This window comes from Chiloscyllium plagiosum, unplaced genomic scaffold (genome assembly GCF_037043375.1).
Source record: "Chiloscyllium plagiosum isolate Xiang-an unplaced genomic scaffold, Cpla_swu_hap1 HiC_scaffold_31, whole genome shotgun sequence".
Lineage (NCBI taxonomy): Eukaryota > Metazoa > Chordata > Chondrichthyes > Orectolobiformes > Hemiscylliidae > Chiloscyllium > Chiloscyllium plagiosum.
In genome coordinates, this window is record NW_028270169.1 from 25,605,921 (window position 1) to 25,620,759 (window position 14,839).

A 14,839-nucleotide genomic window follows, 5' to 3' on the forward strand; every position below is an offset into this window, starting at 1 on the left:
TCTGCGTGGGTTTCCTCCGGGTGTTCCGGTTTCCTCCCACAGTCCAAAAGATGTGCAGGGTCAGGTGAATTGGCCATACTAAATTGCCCGTAGTGTTAGGTAAGGGGTAAATGTAGGGGTATGGGTGGGTTTCGCTTCGGCGGGTCGGTGTGGACTTGTTGGGCCGAAGGGCCTGTTTCTACACTGTAATGTAATCTAATCTAATAAAAAACTTAAAATGGGTGTTAGGTAACTTGTTTCTAAAAGTATTTTGTTTTAAAACAGTCCCTTTACCATTTCAGTCCACAATCAAAAGATAGCAAAATGAAAAAGCATGATCTTTGTAGTAATTTTTACACAGTGTAATAAAAAGCATTTTCTGTACACAGAGTCTATCTTTAAAAATACCTTTTGCATTGCTCCTACAATCTGTCACAGGGTATAATGTTAACTTGATTTCATCTGATGGAAACTGTCAGGCTTGAGATCAGGTGTTGATTTTGCATTCTACCAATCATTTTACTTTTCACTGAAGTAAATTTAATCATGTATTTGCCATATTTTAAGGCAAAATCATGCAGATTGGCTGCACGTTGTGATTATAAGAGCAGAAAGCAATATGACCAAAGTAAAAGAACATTCTGGGCTGGAAGCTCACTTCTTTCTGATTGACTCATTATAGTTGATTATTGTGAGAAACTCTTTAAGGCCCATCGGAGATTACTATTTAATCTCTTCATGGAGCTCAATGAATATGACTTCTCTTGGTAACAGGCAATGGCTTGCCCAGCAAGAACTCATCCCATGAGCCCATTTATAAAGCACACCCATCGTTTGTGACTGAGTGTCCTTGGGAGCACGTGGCATCCATCTGTACTTTTAGAGAGGGGTGGGCACTGCAAGGGATACAGTACTTCATTTTCCCCTCCAACTCCATTTTGATATAGCCCCTTCCATCTTTCCCTCCCTCCCCCTCATCTTTGATCATTTGCATTGTCCATAATGGGTTTTGCTTGTAAATATTTAATTGGTTGCAGGGGTGATTACTGATGATGGGTGTTAGTTTACAAGAGAGCAAATACAAAATCATGGCAATTTTAGTGGTGGGAAAGTCACTCATTTGTGAAGGGTAGGTCTTGCCTTACAAGTCTTATTGAATTCTTCGAGGAGGTGACCAAGCATGTGGATGAGGGTAGAGCAGTGGATGTAGTGTACATGGATTTTAGTAAGGCATTTGATAAGGTTCCCCATGGTAGGCTTATGCGGAAAGTCAGGAGGCATGGGATAGAGGGAAATTTGGCCAATTGGATAGAAAACTGGCTAACCGGTCGAAGGCAGAGAGTGGTGGTAGATGGTAAATATTCAGCCTGGAGCCCAGTTACAAGTGGAGTTCCGCAGGGATCAGTTCTGGGTCCTCTGCTGTTTGTAATTTTTATTAATGACTTAGATGAGGGAGTCGAAGGGTGGGTCAGTAAATTTGCAGATGATACGAAGATAGGTGGAGTTGTGGACAGTGAGGAGGGCTGTTGTCGGCTGCAGAGGGACTTAGATATGATGCAGAGCTGGGCTGAGGAGTGGCAGATGGAGTTCAACCCTGCCAAGTGTGAGGTTGTCCATTTTGGAAGAACAAATAAGAATGCGGAATACAGGGTTAATGGTAGGGTTCTTAGTCAGGTGGAGGAACAGAGGGATCTTGGGGTCTATGTACATAGATCTTTGAAGGTTGCCACTCAGGTGGATAGAGTTTGTAAGAAGGCCTATGGAGTATTATCGTTCATTAGCAGAGGGATTGAATTCAAGAGTCGTGAAGTGATGTTGCAGCTGTACAGGACTTTGGTTAGGCCACAGTTGGAGTACTGTGTGCAGTTCTGGTCGCCTCACTTTAGGAAAGATGTGGAAGCTTTGGAGAGGGTGCAGAGAAGATTTACCAGGATGTTGCCTGGAATGGAGAGGAAGTCGTACGAGGATAGGTTGAGAGTTCTCGGCCTTTTCTCGTTGGAACGGCGAAGGATGAGGGGTGACTTGATAGAGGTTTATAAGATGATCAGAGGAATAGATAGAGTAGACAGTCAGAAACATTTTCCCCGGGTGCAACAGAGTGTTACAAGGGGACATAAATTTAAGGTGAAGGGTGGAAGGTATAGGGGAGATGTCAGGGGTGGGTTCTTTACCCAGAGAGTGGTGGGGGCATGGAATGCGCTGCCCGTGGGAGTGGTAGAGTCGGAATCATTGGCGACCTTTAAGCGGCATTTGGATAGGTACATGGATGGGTACTTAATCTAGGTTAGAAGTTCGGCACAACATCATGGGCCGAAGGGCCTGTTCTGTGCTGTATTGTTCTATGTTCTATGTTCTATGTTCTAGCAGACCAATGAGTCCCTTGCTGAGTTCCCTATTCTCTTCCCCTCACTTTTGATGGTTTGCGTTGCTTGTAATGGGCTTTGCATTTAAATGCTCAATGGCGTTTTACAGGAAGTGGTTAATAGTGGGAAAAAAAGTCATGGTGATTTGATGGAGGAAGAAAGAAAATGTTTGGTTGTGTGCAAGAGCACTTTTGGATATAAAAAAAACAAACCCAGGGATGAGTCTGCAGAATTGTCTGTCCTGGTCTGGGACTGGCCTATGCACTATTTTTAGTAGTAGCTGTATTTTGATGTTCAACAATAAATAATGTTTCTTTCCAACTGGGTTTCCTGAGTTATAATAGTTATAAATTTGCTCACAGGAGATGAGTAACTGCTTGTGAAATTTCTATAAATATTTGCGACGTTTGTCCTGTTCCAAAATATATTGGAATTTAATCAGAATTCAGGATATCGATGAATTCCATAAGTGACATTCTGTTGGCCCATTAGGATTAGAATCAAAGGCATCGAACTTCCTTAGAAATGATTCCTTTAACATTGGATTAAAAAGTGTTGTGAAAGAAATGGGCCTCATCAGCAAAATTAGCCTGAATGAGACAATAATCATGGGCAAGTTGTGCCTGTTTACATTCATTTACTCAAGGGCAAAATTACACTGGAAGCAGTGCAGAGTAGGTTCAGACATCTGGTTCCAGGGATGAGGAGGTGAGGAAAGGTTGGACAGGTGTCCATTGGAGTCTAGAAGAATGAGAGGTCACCCTCTTGAAACCTGTAATATCCAGATGGGACTTAACAAGGTGGAGCCTGAGAGGATGTTTCCCCTTTTTGGAAAGACAAGAATTAGAGGACACTGTATAAAAATAAGAGATGGGATGACCCTGTGGGCACTTGTGTATGATAGGTCACACATGGTGAAAGTCCACTTGCTAGAGGCAAGTGACACTCTCCCTTCCCCCAGTTTCAACCTCCAAGAGCCAGAAGGAGCAGGCAGGCTGGAGGGGAAAGGCACAGTCACCTCTTGAGTCGCCTGAGTGGAAAGTGCAGAGGTGCCTGCTGGGTGCTTCCTAGCACTACCATGTCTCCTGGTGAGGAAGAGGGTCCTGGAATCTGCAGCAGCTCTCCAGTCCCTCTGTCGCCATGCCTTTGGTCCTGAGCTCCAATTGGTGGAGTGATATTGTATGGGTATGGGTGCCTGTCCAGCAGCTCCTGACACCCTGGACCTGGTTCAGCAGGGCAGCTGCCAGCCTGGCTGTGGAGGCTGGCAGATGGTGACATGAACCACTGCACTGCTGCAGATTCCAGGCAATGAGGGTCGCTGCCTCTCACATCCCTGTCTGCTGCTCCTCCCTGCGCATGAGGAGGAGGTCGCTAATTGCTGACAGCACAAGGACCTCTCCTGCCCAGGGGCTGAGATGGGGGTTCTGGTCTCTGGCAGCCCTTCAAGTGGCAGTGACCTTGGACATTTTACTCAAAGTGGAAGGGTTGCTGCGTGGTGCTCACCAGCTTGTGCTCCCTCACTCTCTCTGTCTAGTGTTCCCCCCCACCACCCACCCCCCCACCCCACACACACACACACACACACACCGTGTTCACCCCTCTGCAAGGTATCTGTATCTAAGCTGGTGAAGGTGTTGTCAAAGCAGACCTCCTGGTGCCTCTTCTAAGGTTTTGGGACTCTTGGCCTCACAGGATCAGGAGGAGATTTCAGGGGAGCCAGGTGTTTCTCTGCAGAGTTCATAGAGAGGTTAGTGGAACCTGCAGGGCAGAAGAAAGAGAGGGCATCCCTGCCAATGGTTTGAAGTGGTGTTGACTGATAGTCACTGCGAGTGTGGTTAATGGGAGAGAACAAGTGGAATGAAGAAAGGGACTTACTCTATTGACAGGACGTCGTTGCTTTGGCTTTGCTGGAAGAGTGGTCTTGATCTTCTATGGTGAGGGTGAGGTTTCTCTCCTCATAGGGTCAAGGACCCAGATGTCAGGCATCCCAACAACCCATCCAGGCTCTCTTTACCCTGATACAGGCTGTCTTCTCTTGTGTTGACAGAATGGGGAGGAATGAGTAAGTGTTTAGTGAGTGGCACGCCTATTAGTAATGGTACATGTGGAGGAGAGGTGGTGACATGAGAGGACTGAGGAAGGAGTGTGGAGAACATATAGATTTGGTAGTGTGAGAGGTTGGAGGGCTGAGGGCAAGTGAGGGAAACAACTGTGCATGGCAGGCATGAGCCTTGTTGGGAGATGGGCATGTTACCAGATGTGAATGAGCAGAGAGGTAAACATGCCACTTACTCAAGTGAAGAGGTGTAGATCTTTGTGTTTTGCTGCAGACAATGCATGTGCCACCCTGGAGATGACACTGACCTGTGTGTGGTGACTTATGACCAGGCGGGCAATGTCTGGTATTCTTCCAGTTCTTGGAAAGAGGACACCTCTCCTCTGAACCAACTGGGATCTCAAAGTCCCTGTAGGAGAAACAAGGCACCATCTTCCTTTTCTCTGCTATGTTCTATCACTATTCTTTGCTGAGCAGATCAACTTTCGAAATGCCAGTGTTAGTCCAGGTGCAAAGAGGCATTTTAAAAATGGCATGAGCACAAGGGACACCAGTCTTTTGCTGGATATCTGCAGTGTGATAAGTTGTTATGGGAATGGTGTATGTAAGATGGGACATGAAATCGGATGTCAGAAGAGCAGAGTATAGTCGTTAGTGAGGTGAGATTGATAAGATAGGGTACAAACCTTGCTGGGCCTCGTGACAAAAAGCTCCCTTAAAATACTTGCAGTAACTTGCATTTAGACAAAGAAAACGTAAGATTCAGTCCATCAACTTCCAGTCTTAAGACCAAACATTGGATTATGTCAGAATTGCGGCACAATTCCGGTGCAGTTTCTGCTAGAAATGTCTAAAAAAGGCAGTAACAATTTTGATCTAACAGCCTGATTAGTATTGCAGTGACAAGCTACACCTTTTACTTATGATCCACATGAACATTTAACCTGAAGATTTTTGCTTATGATACAACGTAAAAGGAAAGAAGAAACTTGCTTCATTTTAACATTTTTCTCAGCCTCAGGGTGTGCCAAGGCGCTTTATAGTCAATTGACTGTTTTTTGGGAACATAATTGCTTGTTGTAATGTAGGAAGCGCACAGCTAATTTGTGCTCAACAACATGCTACACACGGGGACGTAAAAATGACTTGATAATCGGTTTCACTGAAGTTGATTGAGGAAGAAATATTGTTCAGGACATGGAGGTGACCTCTCTTGCTCTCCTTCAAGATACAATGTCATGAGGACATTCACACCACCAGAGTTTAATTTCTCATTTGACAACGCAGCACTCCCTCAGCACTGCGTTCGGTTATCAGCCCAGCTTGCAATAAGAGGAAATAATTGAATTTTAGGGGTTCATATTAAACATCTAATAAACTTCAGCTTTGTTATTTCATTGTCCAAACAACTTAATAAAATGATTTCTCAACTATCTGTCGTTTTACACATAATGCAAATAACCAGGATAAATGTAATTGGCTCTGCTTCCCACTTAAATGAAGTCAGTAAAAAGACCATTCAAAAGTGAATGTATCAGCGCAGTTATAATTACAGAATACTTGTTATTTTGGGCTTGGAAGTCATGAAGAAAAACATGTTATAACATGTAATGTACAGATTGTTACTGAGGGAGGAATGCATGGTGTGATTAAGCAGCACACAGTATGTTTTATCCATGAGCAGACTTCGCCACTGTCTTCCTCCCCTAGGTCTGTCATGGTGTTGTGACCATCTGCTATTATGCACAGACTCATTCACCTCCATTTACCCTGATCCAGGTCAGGGACTAACCCTGTGGGGAAACTGTATAACAAGAAATCCTCTCAAACCACGATTTGTGTAGAGCATCATCATCCTGTACACTACAACACAAGGATCACTTTATTAAAAAGAGTAAATGATTCAAAAGACTTTAAGAAGCCTGAAAGTCATAAAACTCTATCGGGAAAGACACCAAGGGGATAGGTTCAGTGGCAAGATATCTAACTGTGCAATGATTGTAGCATAATTTATGAGAGATTCTCAGTGCTGAATCGTAAGTATGTCAACAAGTTGTCCAAGCAGCCAAACACATGAAAACATTCTCCCAGATAGCAAACCAGGAAGGAAAAGCACTTTTAATGATCAAATCACTCTTCAAACATTTTACAGAGAACAAAATAAAGATTGAGACTGTCACAAGGGGTTAAGATATAACTGAAATATCATGAACAAATATTAATTTTAATTATTAAAACAGAATCTAGTTAAAAGAATCCAATACTGAAAATGTGTTGCTGGAAAAGCGCAGCAGGTCAGGCAGCATCCAAGGAGCAGGAGAATCGACATTTCAGGCATGAGCCCTTCCTGTTCCTTGGATGCTGCCTGACCTGCTGCGCTTTTCCAGCAACACATTTTCAGCTCTGATCTCCAGCATCTGCAGTCCTCACTTTCTCTAAAAGAATCCAATAATTAATCATAATGGAGACAAATAACAATATTGAACAATTACAACACTACTTTTCAGGGCTAGATCAGTTGTTCAACAGTAGTTATTACTCAGATGACTTCAAACTTTACTTGCATCTCTTTGAACTTTTAATTTTAATGGTGTTTCAAACAGTAATCCTAGGGGGAAACAGTGACAGTCTTGTCTGATCAAATGATTTCACTGATTGCCAACTCTGGCAATTCACCATCACAAACATTGCAAATCCCAGTTCAATATTTTGAGGGATGCCTGACAAACTTCAAAATCAGAAACAGATTTGTTAAGATAAGTGACTTTTGAACTTGTCTGCCTGTAGTTTTCATCAAGGATTTTATGCAACATGAGGTGAACTAATAAACACTTCCCCAAAATAATTTAATATATACTAGGGGCCTTTCATTTACGCATTTTGTTTCTATTCTTCAACAGTCCACAGTCCTGCTTTATGCCATGTTTAAAATGGGCTTGCTCAGGTCTCTAGTTACCGTGACAGCAACATAATTTACAACTGATTGCACAGCTTGAAAGACTGCAAGCTTTTTTCCCGCTAATATTATGGAAATCCATTAAAAATCCACACTACATCAGAAAATAGAAAGCAACCTTTGAAAGGGGGTCTTAAGCTTTTTAAAAAGAAATGTTCTTGAAGCTCGTTCTCTTGTAACAAGCCCAACAGAAGAATTTGCACATTAATGTGTTACTATTCTGCATGTAGTATTGTACACCATTTATTTAGCATTTTATATGGCAATATTCAAAGGGGGCAGGGTGTAAATTTGGAAGTGCAACACTTTGTAAAATATAACAAATTCTACTACTGGAAATCATTTGGCAATAGAGACATGTTTCAAGCTGTCAAAATATTTCTATTTTAACAAGAAAGCAATGGAAAGGTGTTAATTCTGTTTGGGAAATTAGCCAGCTACTCACCCTTGCTGTTCCCCTGTGTACTTCTATCAACATGATAACATTATTACACACCAAACATGTTGACCCTATCAACTTCAGGATTGCCTAATGATAAGATGATAAATAGTTCTGTGATGTTACTAATCAGCCACTATTGGAAGTTAACCTCCACAAGCAGACAGAAAGAAAGCTTAAGTGGTTAAAAGTAAAGGTTTGTTTTGCCTCAAAGCTGGCTTGAGAGGTTTTTGTGAATTCATCTAACTTCCCATTATTTAGTGGTATAAATCTCATCATAAATAAATATTAAACTTGGTGTTTATCTTCATTATAAGTCAACACTAATTACAAATCTCGCTGATTTTTTTTATTATAAAGGAAATATAATTTGTACAGCCCTATGTGAATGTGTCTGAATATAAACTTTCTGACTTCAGGAGCATATAGTTCATTTAAAGGAATTACTTTCAATGTCTTTCCACCCACAAGGAAGAGGAACTTAGGAGTTGTCTTCAGTCTAGGCCGTTGTGATACGGAATCTTAGAAGTCGCTTAAACAGTGACAGAAACCAAAGCCAAAGTACTGTGGACGCTGGAAATCTAAAACCTAGAAAAAGAAATGCTGGAGAAACTCAGCAGGTCAGGCAACATCTGTGGAGAGAAAAAGTATTTCAATTCTAATATGATTCTTCTTCAGAATTTTGACCCTAGTTAGTGCTTTCCCTCTAACCTCTATTTGAACCAAAGGATCAAAATTCAGAAGGGATAAAATTGTGCTTCGCTGCTCATCTTCCTATTTTTGTCTTTCGTATTATTCATAAAGGTGAGGGATATTATTGCTTTTTGTTTTGGAATTAAAGTACTTCTGTTTGAGCTACCAGATTGTTAGCTGCATAGCAAAGCTTCTTTTACCCTGCCCCAACTTTTGATGCACCAGTGTGAAATTATTTCATTCCCTGTGGCACCTCTGCCAGTTTCATGCCATATCAGCGACACTTACTTTGTTGTAGATCCTTGCCCTGAACAAACTCATTTGAAATGTTTACATTCACATTGCACCCTCAGAGACAGGGGAGATACTGCTCTATTACCAGATCTGGATTTATGCTTCACATCATCAGTTTTTCCCTTCTAATCTCAGTAGAATGCATGATTCCACAATAAACTCTCCTAACACAAAATGGAGCTCACGGGGAATAGTGGTTGGGAAACTGTGGGCTGGGAGATAAATGGAAGATCAATGTATGTCAGCCAAGCTTTCTGAGCAGCAATCATTGCATGTGTTGCTTACTTACTCTTAGTTGCTCTGGAGATCAATCAATAAATCCTCACACCCTGAATCTTAAAGGATAAAGAACTTTTAGCTCATCTGTGGGAACTCAAATATTCCCTTTTGCTCTCATAAAGTTGCTGGTTTGTGTGATTCTGGTTGCTATCCTTGCAACTCAGCTTGCACTGGCACCAGATGCTTTCAGCTTCTTGTCTGAGCTCAGACAGTGACGAATCAGGTGAAATTTACAGGAATATGCTGGAAGTACAGTAGAGTGGGCCTAATTGTGTTGTTCATTCAAAGACCCAGCACAAATGTGATAGGCTAAATGGTCTCTATCTGCTCTGTAGGATTCTGTAATAATGCCAGTAGATATTACGCAATTGGTGCAATCATGGTAGAGTCTTATCCTGTCTCAAGCCCAATAACCATGTGTACCCATTTCCTGTGGAAGTGCCTGATTAATAACGTTGAAAAGCTGATTTCACCTCCCTATCTTAGAGGTGCTAGAGTTAAGTATGGTTTACTTTCTACTGATTCTTCCTTCAGCTGTTGTCATTAGAAAAAACAGCAACTAAAAGAAACACCAAATTTAAGCAGTATTCTTCTGATATGACATTTCTGGCTAAGAGTCTTGGCCACCAGAACTGCATCTTGGAAACAGTGATTTTCTGACTATTTTGATGACAGCACAGAAAACGTATCACCCGGGAGCTGACTTTCAGCTGTTGGTGAAGTTCTCTTTTGGCATGGCAGAGTCAAAACGTTATGCCTTTAATACCATACTGGCTAGCAAGTATTTGTTCGAGAAAGTCACCTCATACTTTGAGGTAAATATTCATTTTTAGTATTTGCCAGCAACATGGCAAGGATCACTTAGTCATTTTAGAGTGTATTGATCATGAAATGTACATTGGGCAGGTTGCATAATGACCTACTCTGCTTTAACAGTGAAGAGGAAATTTAGCTCCTTGTTTCTATACCACAGTTAGTTGTTTCTCCTGAAGGCAGTGTAGGCCCCCTACTAATGACACCTCCATCATTCAAAAGATGAATACTGCAAAAAATACCCTGAATGTAGTTGTTATCTCTGTTTATCTTTACAAAGAAACAGTCTGTTATATGTCGACTTTCCATTAACAGGACATGGCATGCATGTAAGGATCTCATCTTTGACTGCATCTAGTACTTCAATGTTTCTTCAGATCAATGTCTCTCCTTTATTTATTTCTTTCTGCAGTGACCACCGTCTGTTATAGTTCACTGGAGTAATGTTAAGACTATGAATCAGAACAAAGTTCACACGAAATGAGAGCTGACCACTTGCCCAGGACCCCAGGTGTGCAATATAGAGGCTTTTAATTACCTTCTTTCTGCTATTTCTTTTAATAGTCCTTTTACTGTGAACATTAAGGTGTTGATGTGGCTCCAGCTGCAGAGGGAACAACACTTGTCAATGTGCTGTAAAATGATCAGAAAGCTGGAGCTCAGATAAACCTTATGATGAATGGGTTTTGTGTGCTATTCCACTGAATTGAAGGCTTCCCAGGAAAGCCTGGAGTTATTGCCAAAAGGACGATGAGTTGTATTAAAGCATTAAACAATATGATACAATGAGACTCAATGAAATACCACGTAAAAATAATCCAACCATTCACTATATTTCAGTTCCATATAAGACCAGGATTATAATGGCAGTCAATAATTGACAACACAACTGCCTTGACATTGTGGCAATAACCGTGGGACTACACCCTCCTCTGTTACCACAGTCCAGATTAGCATAAATTGGATAGATGTGATTTTTGCTTAATCATCACTGGCTGAGCTACAAAGAAAGGAACCTTTTTCCATCTTTGATTTAATATTTCAGATAATCAGAAACTGATGTGACTTGTACTTCAGAATTATCATATTGTGCAATCTTACATTATCCCCAATGGCTATCATGGAAAATCCAAATATTATTGCCTCTGTTAGTGTTGGTGCTTGAAGATAATTTTTTTTACTCTTGTTTGTTAATCGGTTACTTTGTTTATCATAGACAATATACACGTATGAAGGTGTGCTCCACAGAATAATGGTGTCATAGAGTAATTTTGCACGGATAATTTGTAAATTTGTCAGTTGGATATATATTTAAGGTTTTTCTTCAAGTAAGACACTTCTGCTGATGAAAGGGTGCTGACCTGAAGTAGTTCCTAATTTGTACCTGTGAAGCCATGTTCTATTCCCTGGAGATGTAGAGTCCGCCGAGTATCCAACAGATTTAATGGCGCTCCTGTGCACATGCCGTTATTATCATCAAGGTCATCCAGGAGTTAATAACTGTAACGGTAATAAAATCAGCCAGCGTGGCAGCAAAAAAATGGTTGAAAGGAAATTACGTGAGAAATTGTATTCTTTGAAAAAACAATTGACATTGGCAGAGACCATAAGAACATACGGGTCAGAGGCAGGAGTAGAGTAGGCCATTTGGACGCCCGTGTCTTGGTCTGCCATTTAATAAGATTATGACCATTCTGATTGTACCCTCTAAAGCCACATTTCTATGACAACCTTTCACATGCTTACTTACAAAAAGTCTATCTACTTTAATAATATTCAAATTTCTGTTTTCATTGCAGATATACTTAGCAAGTATATCCAAATATACTTGGCATTTCTGGAGAAATAATTTTAACTCATCTCTGTCATATAGGGTGGTCATTTATTCATAAATGATAACCTCTTACTTTAGATAATTCCACATGAGGAAACATTGTCTCCACATCCACCTGTGAAAACCCTTCAGGATCTTACATGTTTCAATCAAATCACGTTTTATTGTTTTTTTTTAACTCCAGTAGATATAAGCTTAGCCTGGCCAACTTGTCGTATCTTTTTCTCATAAGACAATCTGCCAACTTTGAATGCCAGTCAAGCAAACTTTATCAGAACTGCCTGCAACCCATTGACATCATTTCCTAAATAAGGATATCAATACTGTGCACAGTCAGCCTCCCAACTTTGTAATCAGTTTCCCTCAAAATAAATAATAACACTCTATTAATTTTCCTAATTACTTGCTATATCTACATATCATATCTTTTGTGACTGATACACTCAGACATGCAGATCCCTTTGTATCCCAGAGTTTTGCAATCTCTAACCATTTAGAAAGTATGCTTCTTGTTATTCTTATCAAAATTTCACATTTTCCCAATTACTATCCATTTGTCAGATCTTTGGCCACTTTCTTAACCTATCAATCTCCCTTTGTAGTCCTCTGTCTCCTCTTCATCAATAAATTTCGCAAGCATATCATAAATTGGAAAAGGTCCTGTGGCACACCACTCATTCCATCTTACCAACCATAGAAAGACCCATTTATTCCCACCCTCTGTTCCCTTAAATCTAACCATGATCTATATGTATGTTACTTCCTGCAACATGAACCTTTATTTTCTTTAATCATCTTTGGTGCAGCACCCAGGTTCAATTCCAGCCTCAGGCGACTGTCTGTGTGGAGTTTGCACATTCTCCCCGTCTTTGTGTGGGTTTCCTCTGTGTGCTCCGATTTTCTCCCACAGTCCAAAGATGTGCAGTTCAGGTGAATTGGCCATGTTAAATTGCCCATAGCATTAGGTGCATTAGTCAGAGGGAAGCGGGTCTGGGTGGGTTACTCTTCGGAGGGTCAGTGTAGACTTCTTGGGCCGAAGGGTCTGTTTCCACACTGTAGGGAATCTAATCTTATCAAGTGCTTTCTGGAAATCTAAGTACAGTACATTGTTCAGTTCTCTTTTATCCACAGCATATGTCACTTCTTCAGAGCATTCCACATAATTTCTCTTTTACGAAACCATGTTGACTCTGCCTAATTACTTTGAATTTTTCAAAGTGCGCTCTGGAATTGTACATTTAAAAGTGTGCATGCTGGAATTGGGAACTGGTTTCTCTCAATATAGCATAACATATCATTGAATTCTGCATCCTATTTGTTGAAAAAAAAGTCTATAACTCTTTGAAAAATAGAGACTGCATTAAAAAGCTGTGAGATTTTCCTCAATAGTGATTCCCAGAGAAAAGGGTTTTACTGGTCACAAGTGTAAAGAAAATGCTTCAGTGAAGGTCCAGAGTCCAGACTCAATTAGTGAAACTTTATTGGCTTTACCTTTTTTAACTGCATCATATTTATGTTTAATATCTAATACTTTGTAAAGTTGCAATGCTTTATTGTATGCTTGGGGCATGTGTGCTTGGATGCATTAATGGGAAGTAGGACATATTTATAATTTTTAACATTTTGTTGTTTTTACCTGATGGGCTTTAGCCATAAAACTAATTCCTTAACATGCTTAATGTAAGAATACCTGTTTAGTTTAATTCTGACAAATTGCACATGGTTGAATACATACTGAATTGACAAATATATTAAAAATTCAATAATGTTGCAGTCAAATGAGTAAGAAAAGAGGAAAATCAATCTAGTCATTTCATCTGAACATAGAAATATTTCAAAAATTAATAGATACATTTCAGTGAAACTTGGAACACAGACAGGATATGGTTCAAGGAAGAACTGATTAACTTTTGGTGAAGATACAAATCTGAGTCCAAACATTACAGTTATTGTAAAGGATCCATGAACTTTGGGAAATAAAGGCAAATTACTTATTTTTAAAGTTGTATGTAATTTCATTTAGAATGACATTAGATTATACTATAATATTGTGGATCATCTCAGCTGTTGTGATGGAATTTATCACAGCTGTCAAAATGTATACAGAGTTTTTGGAACAGGTTATTGGATGTAGGTTGTCCTGAATCTTGTTCAGTGATAGAAGCTCGTAATAAAAAGATTCAGTTTTTCAGCTTTGGAGTTAAAGAGCATCAATCAGGCAGGGAAAAGCCTCAAGAAAGAGCCCTATAATTATTTTGATATTAAGTTAACTCAGCATGGTGGAAGTATATACTCTGTCGGGTGCCCTCTTCCCTTGTACTATTTAATGTATATACTGCACTATGAAAGTGAATTCAAAATACTGGATTTCTTGATACAAACTTTCTGATAATCAGATTGCAGCTTCTATGGAATTTGATTGAAATTGATTTCTTTTGTGTAAGGGTTGCTGATGTTTTGCTGTTTTCAATATATACTAATTTTGCTCTTTATGTATTATAATAATTCATTCCCATTCACCCTGCAGAGCATCTTTGGAGAATCCCTTTCACACAGTAGCTTTTATTATCTTTCTGATTAGAAATTAGCAACAAACAGTCATGCTCATGTCTGTATCAGTCCCCACTGATATTTTCCCGGTACAGATATTGTAAACTCATTAGAGTTATCTAGTTGCTTAGGTAAAAGTGAGGAACTGACATATGAGTAAGCATGGTGACTAGTGGAGGGAGCCATTACATTACATGTCTCATGTGAAGGTTAATATTTGTGATCTGGAATTATGAGATGTAGGTGTTTATACATACATGGTAAATAATGCATGGCATAAAGACTTCAACATTGTGCATTATGTGTGGTTTCGCACACACCACACTCCTATCTTTCACACAGTTTTCTCTATTTGTTCTTAGGAACACAGGCATTACCAGTAAGCCTAGCATTTATTGTGCACCCCTAATTAAGCCTGGATAAATAACAGCAAGGCACCTTCTTAAACTGCCCCAGTGCATATAGTGTACATACAGCCACAACCCTGTTCAGAAAAGAGTTATTATATCCCCAAGGTAGGGGAGTCCAAAACTAGGGGGCATAGGTTCAGGGTGAGAGATGAAAGATTTAAAAGGGACATAAG